Raw genomic sequence first — 21,964 nt, 5'->3', positions numbered from 1 at the left:
GCTTGCCTCAAACTCAAATTGATCCACCTGGCTCTGCCTCCCGAGTGCTGGGATTAAAGGCATGCACCACCACCGCCAGGCCGAGCTGAAGTTTTCTTATTCCTTGTCTATCCACAGAATTCTATCTCTGGCTCTGTGATGTGTTTCTACCTACCTATAGCCCTATTCCTTGTCGTGAGACCGGCCTGTATGTAAGTAAGAAGTTCCAGGAATACAGGTGTCCTGCAGGACACTGATGACTCAGCCTGTGGCCTGCTTGACTGATAACCAAAAGATTCAAACATCTCTGATTCCCAAACTAGCTTTGTTCTTTCCATCTTGGGTTGATAACCCTTTAAACTCTTTTGTTTCCTTTTACCTGAATTCTTCTAGCTCTTTCTTTTGTAGCCAATCAAAAAACAAACACACAAACAAACAAAAAAACCTGTTCTATTTATTTCCCACATTTTGGCTTTTCTGTCCCTTCAGACTTCACATTATTTCATCTGTGGAATCTAATGTCTTTAAGATAATGGCCAAATCCCTCAATAAGTTCTATCTATAGGCTCAACTTCCTAATTGACAGCCCTTTTCAGATCTGTTTGCTTTCCTTTCCTCTGCATGCCAGCCATGCTACCTCCACCAATGGGAGTTTTCAAAATGCAACATGTTTTCACAACGTTTGAACTACTTAAATCATTTATGAACTAGATGGAGAGTTATAATAGAAAATATCCAGATCCTGACCCATGCCTTAATGATTATAAATAAAGAGCTCATCTTAGAAAAATCGTTTATGAGAGAACAACCAGGGCGGAGCTCAGTAAAGACTATCATACAGCACAGTCAAAGCAAATAATAAAACATGTAGAACATTCTAGTTTGCTTTCTGTTGCTGTGATAAAACTCAGACCAAAGTTACAGTCTGTCATCCAGGGAAGTCAAGGTGGGAACCTGGAGGCAAGATCTGAGGCAGAGGCCACTGTGTAATACTGGTTTGCTTCCCTCAGTTTGTTCTAGTATCTTTCTTATACAGCCCAGGCCCATCTGCCCAGTGAGCTACCACTCCCCATGGACTGGGCCTCCCTCAGACATGCTCACAGCCCAGTCTGTTGGAGACAATTTCTCAATTTAGGTTCCTTCTTCTATTTTCTTATATGTTCATGTTATAAAGACAAAACAAACAAACAAAGCTATAAGATTAGTAATGTGGTGAATTTAGAAATATAACAGAAAACTGGTTATTTGAGTAATATTAAAGGATCAAAGATACATGCTTCATGACAAGAACACTAAGGTAAGGAGATGGAGGATCATGTGAACAATTGTCCTAACCTGTTCTTTATTTTCCCCCAATTAAGAAAAGACTCAGGCTGGAAGAACAATGTTGGGCACTAGAGAGCATCAGAAAATGAAGACTTAGTATTCAAGTCTTAAACATCAGAATACACAGTTGAGAAAAAGTCATAAAATGTATTTGGAAGAGAACAAGATTTTATTCAAGAAGCCTGAAATTAAAGAATTCTTTAAAAACAAAGTTTTTTTAAAAAAATTATACTGATTTATAATGGTTATAAATTGATCAAATGTGGATTTAAATCTAGGGATATGGATGTCATACCTTCAGTGGGGATAAATTTAAAATAGAAATAACTTATTTTAAAAACTATTTTGATAGCTCTATTGAAGAGTTACTGCCTCTGGACAGGAAAGCATGCAAGCCCCTCAGTTGGAGAAATGTGAAGTCATTAAAAATTGACCTTGTGCCTCAGCCACTTCATGTTTTTATTATTCTCATAGTCCATCTTCATGGTTTCTCAAGAATCACTGACAGTATTCTCTACATAGTATGTTTTTCTTTGTTTTAGATTAAGCCTTTGGGTTTAGTTTTCTATTTTATGAGCTATTTGGGGCACATAGTTTTCGGTTGTGTATTAGAAAGAGTCTCAGTGTGGACAGTCTTTTGCTTTATAGTGTTTTCTATGATGGACATTAGGCACATATGTAACAAATCACTGGGCTTCTCCTCCTCTCTGCCTTAGTCCTAGATGTGTTTTTAAACAAGATAAAGCTCAGACTTTCTGAAGTAGGTTATTAGCTACCATTTTTTATTTTGGATTAATTGCTGGTTTTGGAATATCAGCTGAGATTCTCCTTATAATTTTGAAACACATAACACGAAATAGGTTTAGAGGAATTAAGTTTAACCACATAACTTGTTTTGATTCTGGAAAATCGTTCATGGAGGAGGACAAAACTCACTTATCAATTCTCATCTGAGAAAAACAATTTAGAAAAGAGTGCAGAATTGATACCTGATCTTATTAATATCTAAAGTATGGCCTCTGTCAACCCAGAAGAGGAGACTGATTATAACATGTGGGTTTTCTGCATATGAATATAAATGATGTTAATAATAACTGAAATTGCTATTACAGTGAAATTCCTCAGTATGTTATAGAAAAAAATCAAACTGGCTTTTCAGAGAAGTAAACCTTCATTAGTGGTTATAGTGCTAAAATTTGTGTTTTTATTACTTTTTAGTGGAAAGAATGTTTTCTCCTTTTAAATAAATAATAGACCTCGCTTGGACTTATTTCTTAATCAAAATCTCTCTGGAGTTTAATTCTTCTTCTAGCTCATCCAGATCTCCCCCAGTGAACAGATTTTCATCAACAGGAACAGCATTGATGGATCCATTTTCTTGTCCCCCAACCCACTCTGTTGTCCTCCTTCAAATCACTTCTTTCACTATTTTCAGCCCAACCTCCAGAAGCTTCTCTTAATTTGTTCTCATCTTTATCTGAAGCACATGTGTTGAATCTTTCAAGACTGGTTACAGTGTACCTGCCCTTTTCACATCTCTTGGGATGTACAGGCTTACATCTATGTCATTTATACCCATAGAATCATCAACCTCATCACCACCTGTTCCCTGAATGCAATGGTTATCATCAGCTTCCTCATCATCATCATTGACCAACTTAGGATGAATTTCAAACACACACTTGATCTAGAAGAATGACACCAAACAAGTCAATGAAGAAAATCAGGTCAGCTCAACATGACCAACATGAATTGAAACTGACTATGTAAATTGTTTTGCCACCTAGAATCAACAGGATGTTTATTTCTCCATGATGATTCTGGAGGGATATTGTCCTCCAAAAAAGGGATACTTTCCATATGTCTTCTCTTTGGACTTTTCTACATCGCATGGTAAGTTTAGAGTAGTTGATAACAAATTGAAAATGGTCATTACAGAAGATGCTTGTTGTTGTAACTGTCCACTCCCATAGGAAGTGTAACTGCTTCTCCAGCTTTTGATTTTCAATGGGCATGTGTTATTTCCAGGAACAACAAATTCATACTTAAAATACCTTCCTTTTGATGCATTTTTTTAATGAGTAGTTTCCTTTCTTTTATATTTATATGTTTTTTAAGACTGTGTGAAAGGTGAGCACTGTACTTGATAAAGGAAACTGCATATGTAGGTTTAGTATTATACATCTGGACAATTAGGTGGACACTGAGAATGAACTTGTTCATCCTAACAGAATCAGCTACAATGCCCTGTATTAAAGCTGTTTAAACTTCTCCCCTTTTTGCCAATAAAGTTGTATAGTGATATTTTATTTGCATTGAAATGTGATTTTATTTGTATGTTAATAAAGTTGCCTTGGGGTATAGTTAGTGTTTTCCTGCCTGGCCCACAGTCAGGACAAATCTCTCTCACCTGCCAGGCCCATAGAGGCTCAGAACCAACCAAGTAAACACACAGAAACTTATATTGCTTACAAACTGTATGTATGGCAGACTTCTTGTTATCTACTTCTTCTATCTTAAATTAATCCATTTCTGTTAGTCTATACTTTGCCACATGGCTTATGGCATAGCAGTGTCTTTACATGTTGCTTCTCCTGGCAGCGGCTGCCAGTGTCTCCTCTCAGCCTTCTGCTTCCCACTATTCTGCCATGCTGGCTGTGCCCTTGAACACACCGAGATCTACCTAGCTCTGCCTCCCAAGTGCTGGGATTAAAGGCATGCACCACCACCACCACCACCACCACCACCACCACCACCACCACCCAGCTTGTGGCTCTGGCTTGCTCTGACCTCAAGGCAAATTTATTAACATACAAATAAAATCACATTTCAATACAAATAAAATATCACTGTATTGGGGTCAGAGCAAGCCATAGCAGAAGCTGGGCAGTGGTGGTGCACACCTTTAATCTCAGCACTTGGGAGGCAGAGCTAGGCAGATCTCTGTGTGTTCAAGGATACAGCCAGCATGGCGACACACGCCTTTAATCTCAATACCAACCATAGAAGACCTGGAGGTCTGTACAGACAGGCAGTGATGAGGAGGAGGTCAAGTGGCTGGGTTTACAACCAATGAGAAAGCAGAACAGATAGTCTATAAAAAGAAAGGACATACAGAGATAGCTCTCTTGTGGAGAGGAAAGACAGCAAAAGCAGTGAAGGGTAAGGTTTTCAGCTCTTGCTCTGACCTCGTGGCTTTTAACTCTGCAATTGGATCTGTATTTCTTATTTAACAAGACAGTTACATCTACAAAGTTGTAAATAAAAACCATCATATATTTGAAAAAGATCTTTCTAGAATAATTCTAATAGCTTCTCCAAAGATTACTTGTACTGTATGCTGATTTTCACATTTATATTACCTATAAAGCTAATGGAATTCTCCCAAAGTTGTTTTTTAGACTTCCATTCACCCCATTGGCTGTCCATAGGTAATCAATCCTATTTGAGCTATATGGCCCATCATCTCAGAATACCTTCCTAGAATTTCAGTTCTTCCCTCCACATGGCCAGAGTGTCAGTAGGTTCTTAGTTCCTTCTTTTACTTCCAGTGTAGATACATTGCCATTTCCACAGGGATTAGAAACAGGTTTTCTGAGGGCCCAGTAAGGATGGGGACAGAAGGCTCTGGCTGATAAATTTAAACCAAGGGGAAGCAGGAAACTCAGAAAAAATAGGACAGAAAGCTATCAGTCCTTCCCTCATGTCCTCTGTCCCTTGAGTTTCTTCCTGCATTCTTCCAGATGTCTCTCTGCCCAGCACATCCGTCCAGTGAGCTTCCTGACTTCATGGACTGGGCAGTGTTAGTCAGCATGCAGTGGGTCCACTGTAACACTTCCTACGTTTCATCTCATCTGTTTGTCACTTCTGTATGTCTTGGATGTATACCTTCCAAATAAAGCACGACGCTTAACAATTCATTATTAAAACAAACAACAAAAAACCCCATACACTCACAGCTGCAATAACTGACGTTGCTTAGATAGAGTTTTCTATGCTATACAGCTGCTGTTTATTTGAGGGTCTACAGTTACTTCATTTTAATTCAGTGCCCTATGGCTCAAAACGTAGTCAGTTCCTTCTCCTTACTAATGGAATGGAAAAAATGATGAAAGACCTTTCAAGGCTTTTAAGAGCCTGAACGTCTTATACACTGTTGTCATTACCTGCCTTCATCTGCCGCTAATCTTAACAACTATGCTTTTTGTCTCCTAGTAGTAGACACCAATAATGAATGCAATTAAGAGTTACTGTGCTAGTTATGTGTCAGGCACATTACATCAGTTTTGCCACATACAGTTCTATGAGGTTAGGTGCACCTATTAACATCATGTTGCAGTTGAAATAACCAAAAGCCATACAGAAAATAAAAGGTGAAAATAAAAGGGTATATCTACCCTGTATGATATAACCACTTCTCTGAAACTTCTGGTTCATAAGTGGCTTTTTAAAAGTCTAAATACATTTATTGAACAGTGGTTTTTTTTTTTTTAATGTACTGTAGAGGAAAATGTTCACTTTATTCTAGAAAAACACAAGCTCTGAAATATGTATTATGCTGACCAAAGTGATAAAACACAAAGTCAAGCTTCATAATTAAAACAGTTTTCTGAGAGAGCCTAAGGTGAGGTATATTGAGGGATAGCAAACTATTATCCATTTATAAGGTTTCTTATCAATTTAATTGATTTTTGTAGCTATTAAAACTTATGTAAGATACAGAATTTATTGTGGTTAATGGCCAAATCTTAAGAAAATGATAACCAGAGAACACAGCTTCATTTAAAGTAATATTGATCATTGGATTTTTTTTCTTACAAAATTTATGTTAATGATACAATGGAAATGACTTTCCTCTTTTTTCTTCCTTTATTCCTATTTTTACCTGTCATCTCCAAATTTTCAACTGTAACCTTTTTCTAGTTATTAAATCTATAATAAGTCCACATGATGGTATGCTCTGCAGTTGTCATCATGAAGCCCAGCAGGGATGACTGTCCTGACCTTAAGAACAGGACTGTGAGATTAAAATACTAAGCAGAGACTTAAGATGCCTTTACCAGGCTAAGATTGTTAGATCTACTATTGCCTTTCCATTCTTTCAGGTCTTATTGAGCAGGAGTCTGTGTGAGGGCTCAATACTCCCTCTATAATGATAAAATTATTCTGTATTCATTTTGCACAGATACTCAATAATTCATGAAAACTCTTTTAATTGAAACTATTTTCATCTTTTTGCTCACTCCCATATTTTACATCCGTAAGTTCATGTTGTTGTTGAGTTCACACTACAGTGAATCAGCCTTAGATCTGGTGCTTATCTAATTAATGCTTAACACATACTTCCCATTGAAAGTAAACAATATTAAAGAAAGCAAACAATTTAAATGGGGCCTTTTACACTTCTCTTCTATTGTTGTTGTTGTTTTCAAGAATACAGCTGAATGGGTAGTTTGAAAAAGTTAATAGTGTATTAAGTGACCTCAAATGCTTCTTTAATTAGACATAAACTTTTTAAAGAAGTATATCTCACAGAGTAGAATGGTGGTTGCCAGGTGTCCCAAGGGAGCTGGTTGAATTTTAGTAAGATAAATTAGTGCCTGCAATTGAGACACTAATCCCCACTGGTGATCAGATTAAAAATTAGAGTTTTAGATCGTGTGGTAAAAACATGTCCTATGTTTTCCTCAGTTTCAGATTATCTCCTGAATAATTTCACTTACTGGTTTAGACTAGGGAATGTTACAGTAAAGATCTGAATCTACCTTCAGGTGTAAACATAACATTATCTCTTCCTTTAAAAGTCAATTCAGTTGGACATGAGCACCATGTGAACAAGGTCAACTATAGTGATATTTTATTTGCATTGAAATGTGATTTTATTTGTATGTTAATAAAGTTGCCTTGAGGTCAGAGCAAGCCAGAGCAGAAGCTGGGCGGTAGTGGTGCACGCCTTTAATCCCAGCACTTGGGAGGCAGAGCTAGGTAGATCTCAGTGTGTTCAAGGACACAGCCAGCATGGCAGACACGCCTTTAATCTCAATACCAACCATAGAAGACCTGGAGGTCTGTACAAACAGGCAGTGATGAGGAGGTCATGTGGCTGGGTTTACAATCAATGAGAAAACAGAACAGAAAGTCTTTAAATAGACAGGACGCACAGAAGTAGGTCTCTTTCGGAAAGGAAGGACAGCAGAAGCAGTGAAGTGTAAGGTTTTCTGCTCTTGCTCTGACCTCGTGGTTTTTAACTCTGCAATTGGTTCTGTGTTTCTTATTTAACAAGCCAGTTACATCTACAATCAACCATAAACTATGTTAATGAGGTAGGAGAAATACTTATCCCTGTGATAATGTGCATTTCTTTACCTAGATTCTTCTTTAAGATGCTAGCAACATCTAAGTATGCTTTCTGGGGTACTCTGGGTTTCCTTAGTCTTTCTCTGATGCTCTCTCACCACTGTCCATTACAGGCAGCCCTTCATTATAATGACTATGTCCTTAATTATGTCATCAGCCTACAATGGTGTCCCAGCCTAAAAAGCAGTGGGCCCTCTGCGCATTCCTTTTCTCTTTCTGCTCTCTTCCCTCTGCTTGGTCCCTCTGTCTCTTTGTCTCTCTCTCTGTCTCTTCCTCTCTCTCTCTCTCTCTCTCTCTCTCTCTCTCTCTCTCTCTCTCCCTCCCAATAAAGCTCTAAAATCGTAACTATGGCTCGTGACTCCAGTACTCTTGCTCTGTTGGCATGACCACTGCGGGGCGCAGCCAGCCACAAGCAGTGCCAATTTAACCAACATTCATGCCTAATAAATAGCATGGCTTTCTATCTTTCTTCCTTTTATTTCTTTCCCTTTTCCAAAAGGTGTAGAAATTTACAACTTGTTTGCCTTGTGGATTTTCTTTAAAAGATAACAAAATTATCTCCAGGCTTCTTTTTGAATCTGTTCTTAAATTCTATTATCAGTGAGACTAAGAACCCCAGAGTTTTCCCAGTAATATGAGGCAACTCTGCCAACACTCACTAAAATTTCCCTTAACACAGGTACAAAGAAGCACTAGTACAGAAGGTATGTACAAGATGAGAGTTTTCCTTTCCCTTGTTGGCTCTGGAGTTCTTCCCTGCAGATTCATTCAGTATTGTAGAACTGAAGGTTAAAATGTTAGTTTTATTTTAAGGAAAAAAAAAAGACTTTGTACTGTTGGGGTTCAAACTCAGGGCCTGGTGCATGCTAGACAAATGCTTTATTGCTAATCCATACCACAAGCCCTAATTTCGAGTGTAGAGAGCTAGGGCCACATTGTTCCATGCACTTCCTTCCCTTTGAAACTACAGAAATTTGCATTTTAAAGGAGCAAATAATTCCCCATTCTAGCCATCCCAAGCCCAGAGAATACTAGTCAAGGCTCCACCCTGTTGATCCCCAGTCTAGAAGCACAATAAACTTAGAGATTACCAAACATTCTTTTACTCACCCCTCCCTAATCACTCCTAAAAGCAATAGCCTTTAGTGAGCCCAAAGAGGAAGTTTTTAGACATTCCTTCCCTTCCTCCTCCAGATACAGTTATCCTAGTCTTTGAGCAAAATGTGACTTCTGCTTTCTGGAACAAGTGATCACTCTTTTACAGCTACTTTTAGTTGTTGTCTGTTTGCTTTGTTTTTATTGGATTAAGCCTGTTCTTCTGTTCAAAAACAAACAAACAAAAACTAAAAGGAGAAATGTAAATTCTTTGGGCTTCTTGTGCAGCATGGGAACTGTACTTAATAATCTACTGTGTACATGAATATTGCAGAGAATAAGTTTTTAATGTTTTTACTATGAATAAAGTATGGGAGGTGATATGTTCATTATATGATATAATTATTCTCTGGTATACATATATCAAACATCATCCTCTACAACCATAAATAAGTAATTAAAGGTTAAGTTTGAGAGCTAGGAGGTCAGTGGTAGAGTGCTTACCTACCATGTGTGAGAACCTGAAGATAATTCCTAGCAAAGCAATAAACAAAGAAGAACTCAGTGCATAAATTTACAGTTATTACTTCTGATTGAAACACTATTGTAATATGAAATGTAAACTCTTAAAGTTGTATAGCTGAGCCAGATATTGAAGTTTTGTATTGACTTCAGAAATTTTAGGGCAGAAATATTACCAAAAATACATACAAGGCTCTTGAGTTTGTGCCTAAAATGACACTAAGTTTTCTGAGTAGTATGTGACAGTTAAAATAGACTAACTCATCTAACTGACAAGAGAGATCCACCTGCTCTGATCTGTGTGGATATGGAACAACAGAAATTACTCAATTCAGACAACCATAAAGCATTCTATGTAGAGGTCCTAGGCTTTCTAGGTATGCAATTCTTGCTGGCTGATGTGCCTATGAGTTCATGTTCTTGTAACAGTCATTCAAAATTCTTAGATAAGTTGCCCTCCTTTTCTCTCTTCACTGGGATGTCTGTAACACTGGCCATACTGCCAAAGGTCAAACACAGGAGAGAATATCAAAATACTCTTGTCAGTGAGAGATGGCCTATGGTTTATTAAAGTTGTGGGCAATTTTCTCTCTCAGTAAGAGAAAAGCCTTTTTGTTCTCCACTGCTTGAATAGTTTTAGAACATGTCTATAAGATCATATAAGCTCTAAGTTTCTTTACAATTAAAAATACAGAAGAAATGCTATTTCACCATTCATGTCCTGACTGCTACTGAGGCTGTCTTAATCTGAGAATGTGTAACACTGGATATGAAGAGCTCTACATGGCCAGCAGGTAAAGTGATGTCCTTGTAGCTCGGGTCATAAATCAGTGAATCAGCCTTAGATCTGGTGCTTATCTAATTAATGCTTAACACATATTTCACATTGAAAGTAAACAATATTAAAGAAAGCAAACAATTTAAATGGGGCCTTTTACACTTCTCTTCTATTGCTGTTGTTGTTTTCAAGAATACAGCTGAATGGGTAGTTGGAAAAAAGTTAATGGTTTATTAAGTGACCTCAAATGCTTCTTTAATTAGACATAAACTTTTTAAAGAAGTGTAGCTCACTTCCACACTGACTTTTTAGTCAGGGCAGTGGCTTCCAATTTCAGAAACCAGCTGAAGCTTGTATGATGCAGTCCTTGACAGGAATGGTTCCCAGGTGTTTTGTAGAAGCAGCACACAACCTGGAGTGCAGCACGCTTACTCTGCCTTCGAGGCTTGGTCAAAATGGCTAAATCAGCCTAAACAGTGCATGGAGCAAGAGAGAAGAAAAGAGATCAATAGCTTTGTGAAATAATTCAATTAAGGAATTAAATTGCCATAGTTTACCATTTCTTATAGCAACACAAAATATTTTCCCCTACAGTGCCTGCATCAAAATCCCATTTATCTTTTAAAAGCAAGCTCAATGAGTCACTTCCTCTGAATATATTTAGAATCCTCACTAGCTGGAAGCAATCTCTTTCCCTCAAGTTACCATAAAACCAGCCCAGGGCCATTCTTAATGTCCAGCTTTACAGTGTGAATCAATTTATGGACATATTTTCTTTCAATTTGGTTTTAGATTCAAGGGAAAGGTTCCAATGTCTATCTTTCTTCCTTTTAAAAATAACATTTTAATTAATTCTTTGAGAATGTCATACAATGTATTTTAATTATATTCATCAGCTTCCCCATCTCCTTCCAGAAGCACCTCACCTTCCTAATGCATTTCAACTTCATGTTCTCTCTCTCTCTCTCTCTCTCTCTCTCTCTCTCTCTCTCTCTCTCTCTCTCTCTCCTCTACCCAATCCAATTTGTGCTGCCTAAATACTCTTGGGTGTGGGACCTGCTTTGGATCATGGACCTAACAGGGATCACACCCTCAATGAAAACTAGTGCATCTCCCAGCAACTATCAGTTGACAATAGCTCCCAAGCTAGAGGCAAGACATTCTTGTCTGGCTAGAGCTTACTCAGGTCTTGTGATGGTGTCATAATCACGGTAAGGTCCTATGTGCAACTAACCTGGTGTGTCCAGAAAACACTGTTTTCTTTCCATCTACTTATCTCTGGCCCTCACAATCTTTCATACCCCCTCTTTCACAACGGTCTCTGAGCCTTGGGGAAATCGGTTGTTCCATTTGGGGCTGAGTATACCATAGTTTCTTATTACCTGTATGTTGACCACTTCTGGATCTCTATGTTGTCAACTACTACAAGAAGCAGCTTCTCTGATGAGGGTTGACAAGTGCACGAATCAATGGATACAGTGATAAGTCATTAAAAGTCAATTACATACTATGTCCTATTAGTAGAATAATGGTAGTATATTCTACCCAAGGCCTATGACATATCTAACTTCAAATCCTTGGCTCCAGTAACTACAGCAGGTATGGGTTTAATCTTGTGAAGCTGACCTTAAATCCAATTAGAAAGTGTTTGATTATTTTTTTAGCTCACTCACTGGATTCACAGCTGGGTAAGACTGATGATTAATTTTATCCTCCTGTACAGTGTATTGTACTTTCCAGCACTATCAAACTAGATAGCAGGGATGAAGCTCCTGGGTCAGTGCCAACTTGATTTCTCCATGTGTTATGAATCATGAATGAGGTGGCTTCAACAATAGGGCCTTATTGTCAACTTCTGGAGGGTAACCAAAAGCAATGGCAATAGCCAGTAATGTTTGTTTTTTATGAGACCCCAACTGGCCATCAACTCTAAAAGAGATAACCCATTTCTAATACTGAGGATTTTATTTGCTAGCATGTAGTATGTAGTTGCAGTCATGCCCCGACCCCCTTTATAAAGAAGCCCCAATTAAACTACTTTACATGTGTATACATATATATATTTTAGAAAGCTTCTACAACAGGAAGTGTCCATATGACATTTTTAATTGGCCTTTAGTATCAGTTACTCATCTCCATATTCCCTCCCACTCTCCACCCTATTTAATCCTTCTAGTTTAATTATCATTCTTGCCTGCTTTATATCATTCTCTCTCTCTTCCCTTGAAATATTTCCCCATCCACTATGATCCCTTACTAGTCTCCTAATATTTATGGGTGGTCAAAATGAAATACACATTTCTAAAGATCAATTATCACATCCATATATGAGAGAAAAAATATACTGCTTGCTTTTTAGGGTCTAGATCACCACACTCAGAATGATTACTCTTTCTCAATAGGTGAATATGAATTAGTGTATTGTGTAAATGTACCACATTTTCATTATAAACTCATCAGTTGGTAGACATCTTGGCTGTTTCTATTTCCTGGCATTGAAGCAACAAAAAAACCTAGAAAAACAGTTATCTCTGTAGTAAGATGTAGAACCCTTTTGTGTATATGCCCAAGAACTGGTTCTGGTGGTTTGAAAGAAAATGGCCACCAGAGAGAGTAGCACTGTTAGGAGGTTTGGCCTTGTTGGAGGAAGTGTGTCACTGTGGGGGTGAGCTTTGAGATCTCTTTTGCTCAAGCTTCCCTCAGTGTGTCAGTCAGTCAACTTCCTATTGTTTGCAAGATGTAGCATTCCTGGCACCAATACCATGTCTGCCTGCATGCTACCATGCCCCGCTTCATGTTGATAATTGATTCAACCCCTAAAACTGTAAGTGAGCCACCCTAATTACATGTTTTCTTTATGAGAGTCGCCATGGTCATGGTATCTCTTTCAGCAAGAAAAAACCTATCTAAGACACTGGTATAGCTTAATCATGTGATATATCTATTTTCAGCTTTTTGAGGAATCTCCACAGCAATTTCTATAGTGGATGCACTGGATTGTACTCCCAACAACTATGAATACATCCCTTCATCCTCACATCCATGCCAGCATTTGTTCTTTTGCTGTTGTTGTTGTTGGCTTGTTTGTATGCTTTTTGATCTGAACCATTCTGATTATGCTAAGATGAACTCTCAAAGTAGTTTTAATTTGCATTTCTCTTATGGCCAAAGACATTGAACATGCTAAAAGTGTTTCTCAGCCATTAATGTTTCACCGTTTGAAAAGTCTCTGTTGAATTCCTTGCCCCAATTTATCTGGACCTTTTTTTTATGTTTAGTTTTTTTTTCTTTTTAGTTCTTTGTATATTCTGGATATTAATCCTGTGTCAGATGTATGGCTGGGAAAGATTGTTGCCCACTCTGTAGGCTGTCTCTTCACTTGAATGATGGTGTATTTTGCTGTAGGAAAAAGCATTTTACTTCCATGGGTCCCATTTGTCAATTGTTGGTGTTAATGCCTAGGCTTCCTGGATATTGTCCGTTCCTGTGTTATAAGTTCCACTGTATTCCTAATTCCTCCTTTGTTGATTGAGAGTGTCAGGCTTTACACTGAGATCCTTGATGCAGCTGGGATCTTGTGTATGTTGAGAGTTAAGGATCTGGTTTCATTCTCCCATACCCAGCTTTCCAGTTTGATCAGCACCTTTTGTTGAAAATGCTACTGTTCTCCAGTGTGTATTTTCTTGCCTATTTGAAAAGAGGGTCGGGGAGGGCTGTAGGAGTGTGGAGCTAGATGTGGGTCCTCAGTTCTGTTCCATTGTTCAATATTTCTGTTTTTATGTCAAGTATCATGCTATTTTTCTTACTGTATCACTTTGGTATAAAGCAGTATAAAATCAGGTGGTTGTACCTCCATAGTGCTTTTATTGTTTAGGATTTGTTGGTTATTCTGGAGATTTTTTTTTGGGGGGGGGGTGTTTTGTTTTATTGTTCTGTGCATGTTTCCATGTGAAATTTAGGATCCTTTTCAATTTATGTAAAGAATATCATTGGAATTTTTATGAATATTGTGATTCTATACATTGCTTTTGGTAGGATGACCATTTTCACAATACAAATCCATGAGCATGAAAAGTCTTCCATCTTCTGGTGTCTTTCTGATACAAGTCTTTCACTTCCTTGGTTAGATTTATTTCAAGATATGTATGTTTTAGGCCATTGTGGATGGAATTGTTTCTCTGATTTCTTTTTTGGTAATACTTGTCCTGAGTATATAGGAAGATTACTGACTTTTGTGTGTTAACTTTTTAATCTACTACTTTCCTGAATATTTTTATCAGCTATGAAAGTTTTTGGGAGTGTTTAGGGTCTTTTATGTGTAGAATCATGTCATTTTTCTTGTGGTGTCTGCTGATAAGATATGCTGAAGAAGCAGAGGCAGGAAGATCATGAGTTGATTCTTTCTTTCCTCCTCCTCCTCCTCCTCCTCCTCCTTCTCCTCCTCCTCCTCCTCCTTCTCTTCCTCCTCCTCCTCCTCTTCCTTCTACTCTCCTACCATTTCTTTCCTTTTAGTAATAGGGACAGAATTTAGGACCTTGAGCATAGAAATCACATTCTGCACCACTGAACTACATTGCCAGCAGAACAAAAACAAAAACAAACCATCAAAAAAAACCTTTTTAGACAGAGTCATGCTAAGTTGAGCAAGCTTTGCACCCCAGGCAAGGTTTCAATTTGTGACCCTCTTGCCTCTGGCTTCTGGGCAATTAGACTGTTGTCCTGTGTACCCAACATGGCTGCTTCCGTTTTGTACTTTTCAGAACATTTGACACAATGGTACAAAGTGGAACTTGCAGAGTATTGCTTGTAGACTGACCAAATGAGGGGATATGTAGAATGAGCATCACTTGCAAGGCAGTCATCTCTGAGAAAGGACTATGTGTCCCAAACTGTCTTAGTCAGTGTCCAATGGCTGTGAGGAGACACAATGACCTTGGCAACTCTTATGAAGGAAACTGTTTAATTGGGGCTTGCTTTCAGCTTCAGAGGTGTAGTCCGCTGTCATCATGCCAGGGAGAATGGGAGTAGGCAGGCTCAGGTGGTACTGGGGAAGCTGAGAGTTCTACATACAAACCCAAGAGCAGCAGGAAGAGAAGGCAACAGAAAGCCTTTGTTTTGGGTTTCTTTTTTTTTTTTTTCCTTTTTTAAAAAATTTGTTATATTTGTGTTTTAATTTTACACATCAGCCATGGGTTCCCCCATCCTCCCCCCTCCCGCCCTCACCCCCACCCTCCCTTAGCCCCCCCCCTCCAAGTGACACACTTCCTCCAGCAAAACCACACCTCCTAATCCTTCTCAAGCAGCAACACATCCTAATGACAAAACATTAAAAAATATAAGCCTATGGGGCCAATTGCTATGCAAAAATCCACACAAACCTATGGTTTTTAGAGCCGGGCTTCTTAAATAGCCAGGTAACTGATTGTGGAGTGTGGTAGTTTGAATGTAACTGGCTCTCATATGCTCATAGGAAGTGACACTATTAGGAGGTGTGGTGCTGTTGGAGTAGGTATGGCCTTGGAGGAAGTGTGTTACTGTAGGGGTGGACTTTGAGGTTTCCTATGCTTAAGATTCACTCAGTGTCAGGGTCTTTCCTATTGCCTTCTGATTAAGACGTAGCCAGCATATGTCTCTGTCTCCCTTCATGCTACCATGCTCCCCACTATGATGATAATTGACTGAACCTCTGAAACTGTTAAGTTGCCACCTCAGTTAAATGTTTGCCTTTGTAGGAGTTGCCATGGTCATGGTATCTTCACAGCAATGGAAACCCTAAGGCAGGGGGGTCATGAAAATGGGCTACTTTGCTTCTGGATATGCAAGGAGACAAAGGTGTTTCAAAATAAAGTTGCAAAGACGTGTCTGGCAATGCTTGCCTGTGCTGTGTCACAGGACTGCACTTTAACCTTGCTTCTGAACTTGGAGCATGCATGAACACTTCGCATTGCACATTTGCTTGTATCCTCAGAGCCAGCCAAAGCTGCCTGAGAGACCTCAGCTCACATTTGAGACTGTGTGGTGATGGGTGGTAGTGTCCTCACTGTCCATACTGAAGGTTCTGTCCTCACAGAAGTACAGTGGGGGTATTTATGAAAACAGACTATCCGTACTTTCCTGTCATCGTTCCTCAGATTGTCAGTGTAAAATTAACTTACCCTTGAACTGCCTTTTTTGCTCAGTGTTTGATTTTCATAAAATTCAACATTTGATTTGCTTATTAGAATTCCATTTAAAAAAATTACCAAATTTTGGCCATAAGAGTGGAGCAAAATTTCCACCTATTTCTAAAATGTCTCTAAATAGTACTCCTGCTATTTTGAACTACCTATTTATACAAACTAGCATTCTCAGAATTGATGATTACAGAATCAAAGCATCAATCAACTCTGACAAAATGCTCTAGGTCCTATAGTATCAAATGCTCAGCCAAGATTTAGTTCTTTATGTTGAAAAAAATAAGCACATACATCTTATTATGTAAATTTGCTTCCATTTTAATAAACAGTAAAATTATATGCATACCGAAAAATTGTGATAAAATAAATTTATCTGATTTATTATCAGTAAATGTTTGATTTGTATGCCTATTTTACATTCCTGTATACCTGGGAAGCCCTGTTCTGTTGCTGGCTTTCTTACAGTTATATCACAGTCATAGTTTATTATAATAAGCTTATTTATGGTTCTGTCAGCTCTACCATATCACAACACCGTGAGAGCAAGGGTCATATATTATTCATTTGAATTTCTCTTTGATTAAAATGATCATGTGATGCCTGGTAGGACTTATTGATTATTCATAGAATAAATAAGTGAGCCGAGGTCTCTACATTTAAAAAAGTTGTTCTGACATTTGTCAGTTGTTGGTGTTGGTCTTATTTCTGGAGAAACCAGGAGTCCTTTTCAGAAATCCTCACCTGAGGAGAGGCTCATATGACTCTACCTCTTCCTAAGAGATCTAGACATTTAATGGTTACTAAGAGAAGGGGTCAAATTCTTAGTACTGTAGCCACTGGTGCATTGCCCTTATTCAAGTAAGTAACCCCCACCCATACTCATGCAGGCAACCACAATTAAGCATAGTTGGTCACATAAGAGAAACGACACAAAAGTGTAAGAAGGCCTTGTTGGGGTTATGATATTCTATAATGGAATCAATGGGAGAGAGAAGGGGGTGAGAGCATGATGGTGGGATCATGATCAAAGTACATTATAGGTATGTGGAAACTGTGAAAGAATAAACACATTGTGAAAAATCCTCTTCACAAGGCCATCCAGCCACAGGCTATGATTAATCAAGCATGTGCATCTGTAGTGTCCCATCGATGCTATTGGGTATCTTCCCATACATCAAACAGAAACTCTAAAGTCATAAAACACAGCAAGTGCCTAGGTGTTAACTTCGAAATGGGATACAAGAGTCAACTGAAATTGTCCAGGCACAAAAAAAATGTATAGCTGCATCCAAAAAATAGAGTTTGTTTGAATCAAGGTCTTGGGGGAAAACCCAACTGACAGCAGGAGATGTGACAATGATTGTGTGTGCATCTGCTTGGAAGCAAAGATTCTGATCCTGTATTGAGGGTAACAAATGATCCCAAGAGAATCAGTTTCTCACTTGTTTGGGTCCCTCTGTAAGTTCAGCTCCTTCCAGAAACACCACATATGTCATACTCATTCTCAGTAAATCCATTTAAATTATTCTGCAATGTAGATGCCTGGATTATATATCAGTATCACATTGTAGAGCCCTGCCCTGGTAGTGCATTCATCAACTCACACCCCTCCTTAAGGCTTATTTTATCCTGTATTTCAACTGGACCAAAGAAATCATTTATATTTTAGTGCTCATATTCCATCCATTTTAGTTACTGTTCGTGTTTTTCATTGCCCAGTGTTTTCGCTTGCAAATCTCCACATGCAGAAGTGACAACCTTCTCTTAAGGCCCAATTCAAATCCTTCACAGATGTGAGCACTCCCTCCTTTAAATCCTGAAGAAAAAAAAAGAAAGGAAGAAAAACAAAAACAAACATCTATTCTGTTTCCTATTTCATCTCATCGTTATTGGCAGAGATCTGTTAAGGCAAAGTCTCTATCTTGGTTATATATCTATGTCTTATATGCAGCCTTAACGAGCAAGCTGTTCATTGTGGGATTTCAATACATATTCCGATGAAGTCTTTTCCCACCAAGGCTGATATAAATAGCACAAACCTGATTAACTAAATGCATACTCACATTAAAGTGAAGTAGATTATAATGAGTAGAGATGTTATTTGGATCAACTTTCTCACTGAAAACAATGAAAAATTTTGGGTAAAAAACATATCTTTTAAAGATTAGTTCAGAATTGGAAGTCTGAAATGACAGAGGAGAAAGCCATGCTGAAGTTTTTATTTGTATGTATGAGGTGGGGCTCTAAAATAGACAGGAAAACTGAGTCTCAAAGCAACATAACTTCATATTCTTCTGAGGTCGTTTATTTATAGTACACATTGGAGCTTTGTTCCACCTCACAATGTAATAGAACTAGGTCCTGCCCAAGATCTTGTGGAAAGATAAACAAATATTGATGTTGAAACTGTTTTATTTCTCTGATTCCAAAAGGACACTGGAAGGAGGTGTTGGGTGGGCTAAAATGTTAAAGGAGCAAAGAAGTCCCTTGTCTCCGAGAAGTGAGTGTTTCTGTGCTTCTGCCATTTCAAAGATACATTTCGAAGAGACTCTAATCCCACCATCTGAGACAAGGAGTCACTGTCTCACACCCCTTTGGAAAACATAAACACTCTGGTAAGTAGGACACATTTATTCCAAACCATAGCTCCCTCTTCTCCCTCCCCTCCCCACCATGGTCAAATTTTAATCTCAATGATTAGTGCACAGCCAAAGATGAGCAATGACAATCAAGAACCTGAGAAGCATGAGTGACAGGCAGCCAAAACACATGAACACAGTGAGGCCCTGGACCACTGATGTTACAATCACAAGACCGGTCATAAAACAACTATTCCTCCTGCTTTGACCAAAGTTAAATCTGAAAAATACCTGTGGGAAACAAGTAGCAATGCCAGCTGATAGAATAAGTTAAAAGAAACGAACTCCTAGAAGTGAAAATTATACTGTTTGAAATTAGAGAAAAAATGTTTATCACATGAAGAGACTTAAATAAAGAACTGAAAGACACACAGAGAAAAAGTACTCCCAACTCAGCTCAAAGAGACAAAAATACAGGAAAAAAAAGAAAAAAGAAAGAGAGAAGACTGTAACGACATTTGGAGAACACAGTAAGACACTTTAACATACTTTGGCTGAGTCTTGGAATAAAAATGAGAGAATATAAAGTGGGCTACATCTGACAAATGGAAAACTTGTAGACTCTATTCAGGACCATAGAAAGCACAGCATCCAGCACTGACCACGCTCTGGTCAGAGGTGAGTTGAGGAAGCAGGAACCGGATGCAGGTGGATAGTGAACCCGTTTCTTTCTCTGTAGAGGCCTACTTTAGTTCTGCACTGATTCCCTCCTAGGTGTTTAGATGGTGACATTTTATAGTGTCCTGTTAGGAAATGCTGACACTAGACGATCAGTTACTGTTTGATCTTCTGATTCAAACACTAAAGGGATAAAAGTCCTCCACTTCCTTTAAAGGGAGGACTGAGGACCCCAAACCATGTGATCCTGTGCATGTTTCAGGATAAAAGTGTCACTATGATATTGTTGTGGAATAAACATGTTGATACGCTGAATCCTAAACCCTTGCCATGCTGTTGGAAGGTGGGTTTGGGGGTAGGATCTGCTATGAAGGGCAAAGACTTAATGTTCTTCTTGCTATTTGTGGGAGATAGAACCACATGGAAAGGGCATTCTCACTGAACACTAGATCTACCAGTGCCTGTATCTTGGAGTTTGCAGACTCCAAAAATCATGAGAATTTAGTGTTTGTTGTTTGAGATGTGCCACCAGTGGTACACTGTTCTAACAGCCCTAAGTCAGGGAAAGACAGACATTGAAAACACCTCAGTGAGAAGATTTGTCAAATGTGGACTGTGCGATCAGCCAAAGCATTATGTGAGATGCTACATCAAACAGCAGTAGTGAGACTCCACAGAAGAACAATGGGTCTGGAAACACTCTTGGATATTTAGGAAGGTCTAAGTGAGTCCCAGATGAACAGCTGCTTCCTTTGAATAGGTATCTCTTGCTGCCTTTGGACACAGATAATTTTCTCTTTATGAAAGCCTTGTGTAACAGTATCTTCTTAAATTTGTACAATTTTGCCAGACAGGCATGGTGGTACAATCAGCACTGGGGAGGCACAGGCAGATGGGTCTCTGCAAGTTCAAGATAGCCTGGTCTACGTAGCAAGATGGTCCAGGTACTCCAGCATCACACAGTGAGAACCCGCCTCTCTCTCTCTCTCTCTCTCTCTCTCTCTCTCTCTCTCTCTCTATATATATATATATATATATATATATATGTATGTGTGTGTGTGTGTGTACTCTATTCTACAAATGTGTGAAACAACTCATATAAAATTAATATCAATAATGTCTTGACATTATTGTCGACATTATGTATGATATAAAGTGTTTACATAATAAATTATTTTTAAAATAAATTTATTTTTAATTTACATATATGAGTCTTTTGCCTGCATTTATGTGCATCATATGTGTGACCAGTGTCACAGTGAAGAACGGGGGCATTAGACTCTCTGGAATTAGAATTACAGATGGTTGTGAGTTGCCTTATAGTTTCGGGAACTGAACCTGAGTCCTGTGAGAGAGCAGTAAAGACTCTTAACCACAGAGCCATCTCTTCAGCCTCAAATATTTAAATATGCGATTGGCAAATATGAGAGCAGGTAATTAATAATTATAGCTGTTGTGACTCTTTGGTTCTACTTCATGACTTTCATTCTTTACCAGTTTTGTTGACAAAACTACCATGTCCTTTGGTGAGGATTCCCAACTCAAATAAGTTGAGTAACTTTGTCAGCTACTTAGTGGCAAGAATAACTGGTCCTCTGGGTCTGACTTTAGCGTGCTCTGAGCTACCCCAAACTTTGTCTCCTCACTCATAATATTCAAAGATGGCTCAGAAAGCTTATGATGCAGTTTACTCTTTAGACCACAGTCTGCACTTATGGCAGCTTCTCCAGGCCTAGTGGAGGAAAGGCTTCTCCTTGGGGGCAGAAAGAATACTGGGCTCTGCTAAAGGGTGTAAGGGAAATTTAGAAATTTGAGCATAACTCTCTTCCCGAGTAAAATCACAGCAACGTTAATCAAGGCCTGGCAATCATTGTATCGTTTCTCTAAGGCTGGAGTTGATAAAGGCAGCTATCCCACTAGGCCTTTAATACTCAGTTAGAAATGAATCCAAGTTGACTAGCAAGACAATTCATGCGGTACAAACAGAGATCTGTAATTCTTTTTCCCTTTCCCACAGAAATTCCTACCCAGAATTTGCTTTGAAGACAATGGCCCGGGAGAAACCGAAAACACTGAAAATGGGGCCAGAAGTGATAAATAAGGACTGCCAAAAACCCAAACAAAACAGAAAGTCAATGAGTTCCTCCACCAAGTCAAATCCATAGTCACTTTGTAACAATTCTGAAGGTTGAATTGGAGGCATACAATAGTGAGCTAACCTGCAAGGTTTGCCTGCAATGGATAAGAGAGTTTTCTTTCCCCTTTATACAATTAAACAGCTGAGAGAATTGTATCTCTTGGTATGAGGAGATTAAAAATAATGAAATAAATGCTTTAATATGGAATTAATCCATTCCATTATCTCCATCTGACTCAGCTCCAATGGGATTCTTCTCCCTCAGCAGGACAAGGATCATCTTCTTAGCATCAGGCCCAGGCAGGCTGGCACCTTCCACCTTCCTACTTTTACCACA

The 21,964-nt window shown here is 38.6% G+C and overlaps 1 protein-coding gene and 1 long non-coding RNA gene across 3 annotated transcripts in view; one reads left to right on the top strand and one right to left on the bottom strand.

The window, feature by feature from the left end:
• Positions 1 to 21,964, bottom strand: part of Arhgap15 (Rho GTPase activating protein 15) — a 606,350-nt gene that overhangs the window by 483,946 nt on the left and 100,440 nt on the right. The gene's annotated exons all lie outside the window — the stretch shown is intronic.
• On the top strand, positions 7,582 to 21,792 carry LOC118582350. Its single transcript, XR_004944759.1, has 3 exons — positions 7,582 to 7,628; positions 18,666 to 18,848; positions 21,508 to 21,792. It is a non-coding gene; the product is annotated as an uncharacterized LOC118582350 (long non-coding RNA).

Source organism: Onychomys torridus, chromosome 4 (genome assembly GCF_903995425.1).
Source record: "Onychomys torridus chromosome 4, mOncTor1.1, whole genome shotgun sequence".
Classification (NCBI taxonomy): domain Eukaryota; kingdom Metazoa; phylum Chordata; class Mammalia; order Rodentia; family Cricetidae; genus Onychomys; species Onychomys torridus.
Note: the sequence above shows the minus strand (reverse complement) of the source record. Positions and strands in the feature narration are given on the sequence as shown.